This window comes from Oncorhynchus keta, unplaced genomic scaffold (assembly GCF_023373465.1).
Source record: "Oncorhynchus keta strain PuntledgeMale-10-30-2019 unplaced genomic scaffold, Oket_V2 Un_contig_15762_pilon_pilon, whole genome shotgun sequence".
In the NCBI taxonomy this organism is placed as follows: Eukaryota; Metazoa; Chordata; class Actinopteri; order Salmoniformes; family Salmonidae; genus Oncorhynchus; species Oncorhynchus keta.
The window spans coordinates 1-9606 of NW_026279499.1; the positions used below are offsets into that span (position 1 = coordinate 1).

The 9606-nt window shown below is 38.7% G+C and overlaps 4 non-coding genes across 4 annotated transcripts; all 4 read right to left on the reverse strand.

Annotated features, from left to right (window-relative positions):
• Positions 1 to 5732: 5732 nt before the first annotated feature.
• trnav-uac (transfer RNA valine (anticodon UAC)) lies at positions 5733 to 5805 on the reverse strand. Its single transcript has one exon. It is a non-coding gene; the product is annotated as a tRNA-Val (tRNA).
• Positions 5806 to 7979: 2174 nt separating this feature from the next.
• Positions 7980 to 8052, reverse strand: trnav-uac (transfer RNA valine (anticodon UAC)). Its single transcript has one exon. It is a non-coding gene; the product is annotated as a tRNA-Val (tRNA).
• A 614-nt stretch (positions 8053 to 8666) lies between these two features.
• Positions 8667 to 8739, reverse strand: trnaa-ugc (transfer RNA alanine (anticodon UGC)). The gene has a single exon. It is a non-coding gene; the product is annotated as a tRNA-Ala (tRNA).
• A 276-nt stretch (positions 8740 to 9015) lies between these two features.
• On the reverse strand, positions 9016 to 9088 carry trnav-uac (transfer RNA valine (anticodon UAC)). The gene has a single exon. It is a non-coding gene; the product is annotated as a tRNA-Val (tRNA).
• Between the last annotated feature and the right edge of the window lie 518 nt (positions 9089 to 9606).

A 9606-nucleotide genomic window follows, 5' to 3' on the forward strand; every position in this document is an offset into this window, starting at 1 on the left:
TTCGAAATTCCAACATAATCCATTTATGAAAATTCTCTGTTACAAATACAGTACTTCTCACATGTGTCAGAGACCTTTGTTTCCAAAATAAGGTATTCATGAAAGCAACTCATCTCTTTTATAAATATGTTACTTACTGCATGTGTCATAGAGAACTGTTTCCGCCCGGCTTCGAACCGGGGACCATTCGTGTGTAAAGCAAACTTGATAACTACTAAACTAGAGAAACTGCTGCTCGAATTATTACTGTGGAGTAAACCAAATTGTACATTTATTCATCGCACGAATTAGAAATTCCAACATAATGCATTCATGAAAATTCTCTGTTAATAATACAGTACTTCTTACATGTGTCAGAGACCTCTGTTTCCAAAATAAGGTATTCATGAAAGCAACTCATCTCTTTTATAAATATGTTACTTACTGCATGTGTCAAAAAGTAATGTTTCCGACCGGTTTCGAACCAGGGACCTTTCGCGTGTAAAGCGAACGTGATAACCACTACACTACAGAAACTGCTGCTAGTATTATCAGCAAGGAGTAACCTGAGTTTAACAGATATTCATTGCATGTACTCGAATTTCAAAAATGAGTTATTTATTTGAAACAGAGCACTGTTCTCGCCTGGTTTCGAACCAGGGACCTTTCTCGCTGTAAAGCAAATCAGATAACAATTAAACTAGAGAAACTGCTGCTAGAATTATTACTGTGGAGTTAACCAAATTGTACATATATTCATCGCACAAATTGAAATTCCAACATAATGCATTTATGAAAATTCTGTTACAAATACAGTACTTTACATGTGTCAGAGACCTCTGTTTCCAAAATAAGGGTATCTCATGAAAGCAACTCATCTCTTTTATAAATATGTTACTTACTGCATGTGTCAAAAGTACTGTTTCCTCCCGGCTTCAACCAGACCTTTCAAATGCAGTTTAACGTGATAACCACTACACTACAGAAACTGCTGCTAGTATTATCAGCAAGGAGTAACCCGAGTTTTACAGATATTCATTGCATGTACTTGAATTTCAAAAATGATTTCTTTATTTGAAACAGAGCACTGTTTCCGCCCGGTTTCGAACCAGGGACCTTTCGGCTTGTAAAGCGAACGTGATAACCATTACACTACAGAAACTGCTGCTAGTATTATCAGCAAGGAGTAACCGAGTTTTACAGATATTCATTGCATGTATTCAAATTAAAAAGCCATTCATGAGACATATATATTTATTTGATACAGCACTAACTGAATGTGTCAAAGAGCACTGTTTCCGCCTGGTTTCTAACCAGGACCTTTGTGATGTAAAGCGAACATGATAACCACTACACTACAGAAACTGCTGCTAGTATTATCAGCAAGGAGTAACCCGAGTTTTACAGATATTCATTGCATGTACTGAATTTCAAAATTATTTATTTATTAGAAACAGAGCACTGTTTCCGCCTGGTTTCTGAACCAGGGACCTTTCGCTGCAAAGCGAACGTGATAACCACTACACTACAGAAACTGCTGCTAGTACTATCAGCAAGGAGTAACCCGAGTTTTACAGATATTCATTGCATGTACTTGAATTTAAAATAATTTATTTATTAGAAACAGAGCACTGTTTCCGCCCGGCTTCAACCAGGACCTTTCCCGTGTAAAGCGAACGTGATAACCACTACACTACAGAAACTGCTGCTAGTATTATCAGCAAGGAGTAACCCGAATTTTACAGATATTCATTGCATGTACTGAATTTCAATAAATTTATGAACAGCTATTCTCTGTTACAAATACAGTTTTTACATGTGTCAGAGACCTCTGTTTCCAAAATAAGGTATTCATGAAAGCAACTCATCTCTTTATAAATATGTTACTTACTGTATGTCAAAGTACTGTTTCTGCCCGGTTTCGAACCAGGGACCTTTTCGCATGTAAAGTGAATGTGATCTTACAGAAACTGCTGCTGTACTATAAGCAAGGAGTAACCTTGAGTTTTACAGATATTATTCATTGCTGTTTCCAAATAAGGTATTCAGCACTAAATGACTGCATGTCAAGAGCACTGTTTCCGCCCGGTTTCTGAAACAGGACCTTTCACGTGTAAAGCAAACGAAAACCACTACACTACAGAAACTGCTGCTAGTATTATCAGCAAGGAGTAACCCGAGTTTTACAGATATTCATTGCATGTACTTGAATTTCAAAAATTATTTATTTATTTGAAACAGAGCACTGTTTCCGCCCGGTTCGAACCAAGGAACTTTGTGTGTAAAGCGAGCGTGATAACCACTACACTACAGAAACTGCTGCTAGTTTTACCAGCAAGGGAGTAACCCGAGTTTTACAGATATTCATTGCATACTTGAATTTCAAAATGAGTTCTTTATTTTGAAACAGAGCACTGTTTCCGCGAGTAACCCGGTTTTGAACCAGGGACCTTTAGAAACAGAGCACTGTTTCCGTTTATTTCGAATTCCAGGACCTTTCGCGTAAAGCGAACGCGATAACCACTACACTACAGAAACTGCTGCTAGTATTATCAGCAAGGAGTAACCCGAGTTTTACAGATATTCATTGCATGTACTTGAATTAAAAAAAAATTATTTATTTATTAGAAACAGAGCACTGTTTCCGCCTGGTTTCAACCAGGGACCTTTCGCGTGTAAAGCGAACGTGATAAACCACTACACTACAGAAACGCTGCTAGTACTATCAGCAAGGAGTAACCCGAGTTCTTACAGATATTCATTGCATGTACTGAATTTCAAAATTATTTATTAAATTAATGTGTCAAAGAGCACTGTTTCCGCCCCGGTTTCAAACCAGGGAACTTTCACGTGTAAAGCGAACGTGATAACCACTACATTCATGAAACTGCTGCTAGTACTATAAGCAAGGAGTAACCTGAGTTTTACAGATATTCATTGCATGTACTTGAATTTCAAAATGAGTTATTTATTTGAAACAGAGCACTGTTTCGCCCGGTTTCGAACCAGGGACCTTTCGCGTGGTAAAGCGAACGTGATAACCACTACACTACAGAAACTGCTGCTAGTATTATCAGCAAGGAGTAACCCGAGTTTTACAGATATTCATTGCATGTACTTGAATTTCAAAAATGAGTTCTTATTTGAAACAGAGCACTGTTTCCACCCGGTTTCGAACCAGGGACCTTTCGCGTGTAAAGCGAACGTGATAAATCCACTACACTACAGAAACTGCTGCTAGTATTATCAGCAAGGAGTAACCCGAGTTTTACATAGATATTCATTGCATGTACTTGAATTTCAAAAATTATTTATTTATTAGAAACAGAGCACTGTTTCCGCCTGGTTTCCTAACCAGGACCTTCGCGGGTAAAGCGAACGTGATAACCACACACTACAGAAACTGCTGCTAGTACTATCAGCAAGGAGTAACCCGAGTTTTACAGATATTCATTGCATGTACTCGAATTTCAAAATTATTTATTTATTAGAAACAGAGCACTGTTTCCGCCCGGTTTCAAACCAAGGACCTTTGCGTGTAAAGCGAACGTGATAACCACTACACTACAGAAACTGCTGCTAGTACTATCAGCAAGTATAACCTGAGTTTACAGATATTCATTGCATGTACTTTGAATTTCAAAAATGAGTTATTTATTAGAAACAGAGCACTGCTCGCCCCGGTTTCAACCAAGGACCTTTCGCTGCAGTTTAACGTGATAACCACTACACTACAGAAACTGCTGCTAGTATTATCAGCAAGGAGTAACCCGAGTTTTACAGATATTCATTGCATGTACTTGAATTTCAAAAATAAGCTATATATTAGAACAGCTATTCTGTTACAAATACAGTAATTACATGTATCAGAGACATCTGTTTCCAAAATACAGACTATGAAAGCAACTCATCTCTTTATAAATATGTTACTACTGCATGTGTCATAGAGAACTGTTTCCGCCCCTCGGCTTCGAACCGGGGACCTTTTCGTGTAAAGCTGACCCTGATGAACCACTACACTACAGAAACTGCTGCTACTATTATCAAGGAGCAACCTTGAGTTTAACAGATATTCATTGCATGTACTCGAATTTCAAAATTATTTATTTATTAGAAACAGAGCACTGTTTCAACCAAGGAACTTTTGCGTGTAGTTTAACGGTTTTCAGTACCTATAACAGGGACCTTTCCTTGAATTTCAAAAATGAGTTATTTATTAGAAACAGAGCACTGTTTCCAAACTGGTTTCAAACTATCTCAGAAAGCAAGTGATAACCACTTCACAGAAACTGCTGCTATTATTATCAGCAGGAGTAACCCGAGTTTTACAGATATTCATTGCATGTATTTTTGAATTTCAAAAATAAGCTATTTATTAGAACAGCTATTCTCTGTTACAAATACAGTACTTCTTACATGTGTCAGAGACCTCTGTTTCCAAAATAATTCATGCAAACTCATCTCTTTTATAAATATGTTACTTACTGCATGTGCAAAAAGTACTGTTTCCGCCGGTTTGAACCAAGGAACTTTCGCGTGTAAAGCGAACGTGATAACCACTACACTACAGAAACTGCTGCTAGTACTATCAGCAAGGAGTAACCCGAGTTTTACAGATATTCATTGCATGTACTCGAATTTCAAAAATTATTTATTAGAAACAGAGCACTGTTTCTGCCCGGTTTCGAACCAAGGAACTTTCGCGTGTAAAGCGAACGTGATAACCACTACACTACTGAAACTGCTGCTAGTATTATCAGCAAGGAGTAACCCGAGTTTTACAGATATTCATTGCATGTATTCGAATTTCCTGATACAGCACTAAATGAATGTGTCAAAGAGCACTGTTTCCGCCCGGTTTCGAACCAGGGACCATTTCACGTGTAAAGCAAACGTGAAAACCACTACACTACAGAAACTGCTGCTAGTATTATCAGCAAGGAGTAACCTGAGTTTTACAGATATTCATTGCATGTATTCAAATTTCCAAAAAAAGCTATTCATGAGAACATATATTCTCTGTTGTTGATACAGCACTAACTGAATGTGTCAAAGAGCACTGTTTCCGCCCGGTTTCGAACCAGGGAATTTCGCGTGTAATGCAAACGTGATAACCACTACACTACAGAAACTGCTGCTAGTTTTATCAGCAAGGAGTAACCCGAGTTTTACAGATATTCATTGCATTTACTTGAATTTCAAAAATGAGTTATTTATTAGAAACAGAGCACTGTTTCCGCGCCGGTTTCGAACCAGGGACCTTTCGCGTGTAAAGCGAACGTGATAACCACTACACTACAGAAACTGCTGCTAGTATTATCAGCAAGGAGTAACCCGAGTTTTACAGATATTCATTGCATGTACTTGAATTTAAAAAATTATTTATTTATTAGAAACAGAGCACTGTTTCCGCCCGGTTTTCGAACCAAGGACCTTTCGCGTGTAAAGCGAACGTGATAACCACTACACTACAGAAACTGCTGCTAGTACTATCAGCAAGGAGTAACCCGAGTTTTACAGATATTCATTGCATGTATTCGAATTTCCTGATACAGCACTAAATGAATGTGTCAAAGAGGACTGTTTCCGCCCGGTTTCGAACCAGGGACCTTTCGCGTGTAAAGCAAACGTGATAACCACTACACTACAGAAACTGCTGCTAGTTTTACCAGCAAGGAGTAACCCGAGTTTTACAGATATTCATTGCATGTACTTGAATTTCAAAAATGAGTTCTTTATTTGAAACAGAGCACTGTTTCCGCCCGGTTTCGAACCAGGGACCTTTCGCGTGTAAAGCGAACGTGATAACCACTACACTACAGAAACTGCTGCTAGTTTTATCAAGGAGTAACCCGAGTTTTACAGATATTCATTGCATGTACATGAATTTAAAAAATGAGTTATTTATTAGAAACAGAGCACTGTTTCCGCGCGGTTTCGAACCAGGGACCTTTCACGTGTAAGCGAGCGTGATAACCACTACACTACAGAAACTGCTGCTAGTATTATCAGCAAGGAGTAACCCGAGTTTTACAGATATTCATTGCATGTATTTGAATTTCCTGATACAGCACTAAATGAATGTGTCAAAGAGCACTGTTTCCGCCCGGTTCGAACCAGGGACCTTTCACGTGTAAAGCGAACGTGATAACCACTACACTACAGAAACTGCTGCTAGTATTATCAGCAAGGAGTAACCCGAGTTTTACAGATATTCATTGCATGTACTTGAATTTCAAAATAAGCTATTTATTTATTCTGTTGAAACAGTCAAAACACTGCACTGTTTCCGCCCCGCCCGGTTTCGAACCAGGGACCATTCTTAAAGCAAATGATAACAATTACACTACAGAAACTGCTGCTGTACTATCAGCAAAATAATGGTTTTGTTACAAATACAGTATCACATGTTCAGAGACCTTTGACTCATCTCTTTTATAAATATGTTACTTACTGCATGTATCAAAAGTCCTGTTTCTGCCCAGTTTGAACCAGACTTTCACGTGTAAGCGAACGTGTGCCACTACACAGAAACTGCTGCTAGTATTATCAGAGTAACCTGAGTTTAACAGATATTCATTGCATGCTGAACTATTTGAAACAGAGCACTTCCACCCGGTTTCGAACCAGGGACCTTTCACGTGTAAAGCGAACGTGATAACCACTACACTACAGAAACTGCTGCTAGTACTATCAGCAAGGAGTAACCCGAGTTTTACAGATATTCATTGCATGTACTCGAATTTCAAAAATTATTTATTTATTAGAAACAGAGCACTGTTTCCGCCCCGGTTTCAAAACCAAGGAACTTTATGCAAAGTTTAACGTGATAACCACTACACTACAGAAACTGCTGCTAGTACTATAAGCAAGGAGTAACCCGAGTTTTTACAGATATTCATTGCATGTACTTGAATTTCAAAAATGAGTTATTTATTAGAAACAGAGCACTGTTTCGCGGTTTCGAACCAGGGACCTTTCGCGGTGCGAACGTGATAACCACTACACTACAGAAACTGCTGCTAGTATTATCAGCAAGGAGTAACCCGAGTTTTACAGATATTCATTGCATGTACTTGAATTTAAAAAATTATTTATTTATTAGAAACAGAGCACTGTTTTCCGCCTGGTTTCTAACCAGGACCTTTCGTGTAAAGCGAACGTGATAACCACTACACTACAGAAACTGCTGCTAGTACTATCAGCAAGGAGTAACCCGAGTTTTACAGATATTCATTGCATGTACTCGAATTTCAAAAATTATTTATTTATTAGAAACAGAGCACTGTTTCCGCCCGGTTTCAAACCAAGGAACTTTTGCGTGTAAAGCGAACGTGATAACCACTACACTACAGAAACTGCTGCTAGTACTATAAGCAAGGAGTAACCCGAGTTTTACAGATATTCATTGCATGTACTTGAATTTCAAAAATGAGTTATTTATTAGAAACAGAGCACTGTTTCCGCCCGGTTTCGAACCAGGGACCTTTCGCGTGTAAAGCTTAACGTGATAACCACTACACTACTGAAACTGCTGCTAGTATTATCAGCAAGGAGTAACCCGAGTTTTACAGATATTCATTGCATGTATTGAATTTAAAAAAATAAGCTATACAGCACTGTTAAAATGAATGTGTCAAAGAGCACTGTTTCCAAAATAAGGCCCGGTTTCTTTATAAATATGTTAACCAGGGAATTTCAACCGTGTAATGCAAACGTGATAACCACTACACTCAGAAACTGCTGCTAGTTTTATCAGCAAGGAGTTGAGTTTTACAGATATTCATTGCATGTATTCAAATTTCAAAAATGATTTACAGAGAAACAGAGCACTGTTTCCGCCCGGTTTCGAACCAAGGGAATTTCGCGTGTTTAACGTGATAACCACTACACTACAGAAACTGCTGCTAGTTTATCAGCAAGGAGTAACCCGAGTTTTACAGATATTCATTGCATGTACTCGAATTTCAAAAATGAGTTATTTATTAGAAACAGAGCACTGTTTCCGCCCGGTTTCGAACCAGGGACCTTTCGCGTGTAAAGCGAACGTGATAACCACTACACTACAGAAACTGCTGCTAGTACTATCAGCAAGGAGTAACCCGAGTTTTACAGATATTCATTGCATGTACTTGAATTTAAAAAATTATTTATTTATTAGAAACAGAGCACTGTTTCCGCCCGGTTTCAAAACCAAGGACCTTTCGCGTGTAAAGCTTAACGTGATAACCACTACACTACAGAAACTGCTGCTAGTTTTACCAGCAAGGAGTAACCCGAGTTTAACAGATATTCATTGCATGTATTGAATCCTGATACAAAAATGAATGTGTCAAACAGAGCACTGTTTCCGCCTGGTTTCAACCAGGGACCTTTCGCGTGTAAAGCAAACGTGATAACCACTACACTACAGAAACTGCTGCTAGTTTTACCAGCAAGGAGTAACCCGAGTTTTACAGATATTCATTGCATGTACTTGAATTTCAAAAATGAGTTCTTTATTTGAAACAGAGCACTGTTTCCGCCCGGTTTCGAACCAGGGACCTTTCGTGTAAAGCGTCAACGTGATAACCACTACACTACAGAAACTGCTGCTAGTACTATCAGCAAGGAGTAACCCGAGTTTTACAGATATTCATTGCATGTACTTGAATTTCAAAATGATTTATTTATTAGAAACAGAGCACTGTTTCTGCCCGGTTTCGAACCAGGGACCTTTCGCGTGCAAAGCGAACGTGATAACCACTACACTACAGAAACTGCTGCTAGTACTATCAGCAAGGAGTAACCCGAGTTTTACAGATATTCATTGCATGTATTTGAATTTCCTGATACAGCACTAAATTAATTTGTCAAAGAGCACTGTTTCCGCCCGGTTTCGAACCAGGGACCTTCGCGTAATAAAAGCGAACGTGATAACCACTACACTACAGAAACTGCTGCTAGTATTATCAGCAAGGAGTAACCCGAGTTTTACAGATATTCATTGCATGTACTTGAATTTCAAAAATGAGTTCTTTATTTGAAACAGAGCACTGTTTCCGCCCGGTTTCGAACCAGGGACCTTTCGCGTGTAAAGCGAACGTGATAACCACTACACTACAGAAACTGCTGCTAGTACTATCAGCAAGGAGTAACCCGAGTTTTACAGATATTCATTGCATGTATTCAAATTTCCTGATACAGCACTAAATGAATGTGTCAAAGAGCACTGTTTCCGCCCGGTTTCGAACCAGGGACCTTTCACGTGTAAAGCAAACGTGAAAACCACTACACTACAGAAACTGCTGCTGGTATTATCAGCAAGGAGTAACCCGAGTTTTACAGATATTCATTGCATGTATTCAAATTTCCAAAAAAAGCTATTCATGAGAACATATATTCTCTGTTGTTGATACAGCACTAACTGAATGTGTCAAAGAGCACTGTTTCCGCCCGGTTTCGAACCAGGGACCTTTCACGTGTAAAGCAAACGTGAAAACCACTACACTACAGAAACTGCTGCTAGTTTTATCAGCAAGGAGTAACCCGCAGTTTTACAGATATTCATTGCATGTACTTGAATTTCAAAAATGAGTTATTTATTAGAAACAGAATTAGCAATACGTAACTGAACGAAGTACAATG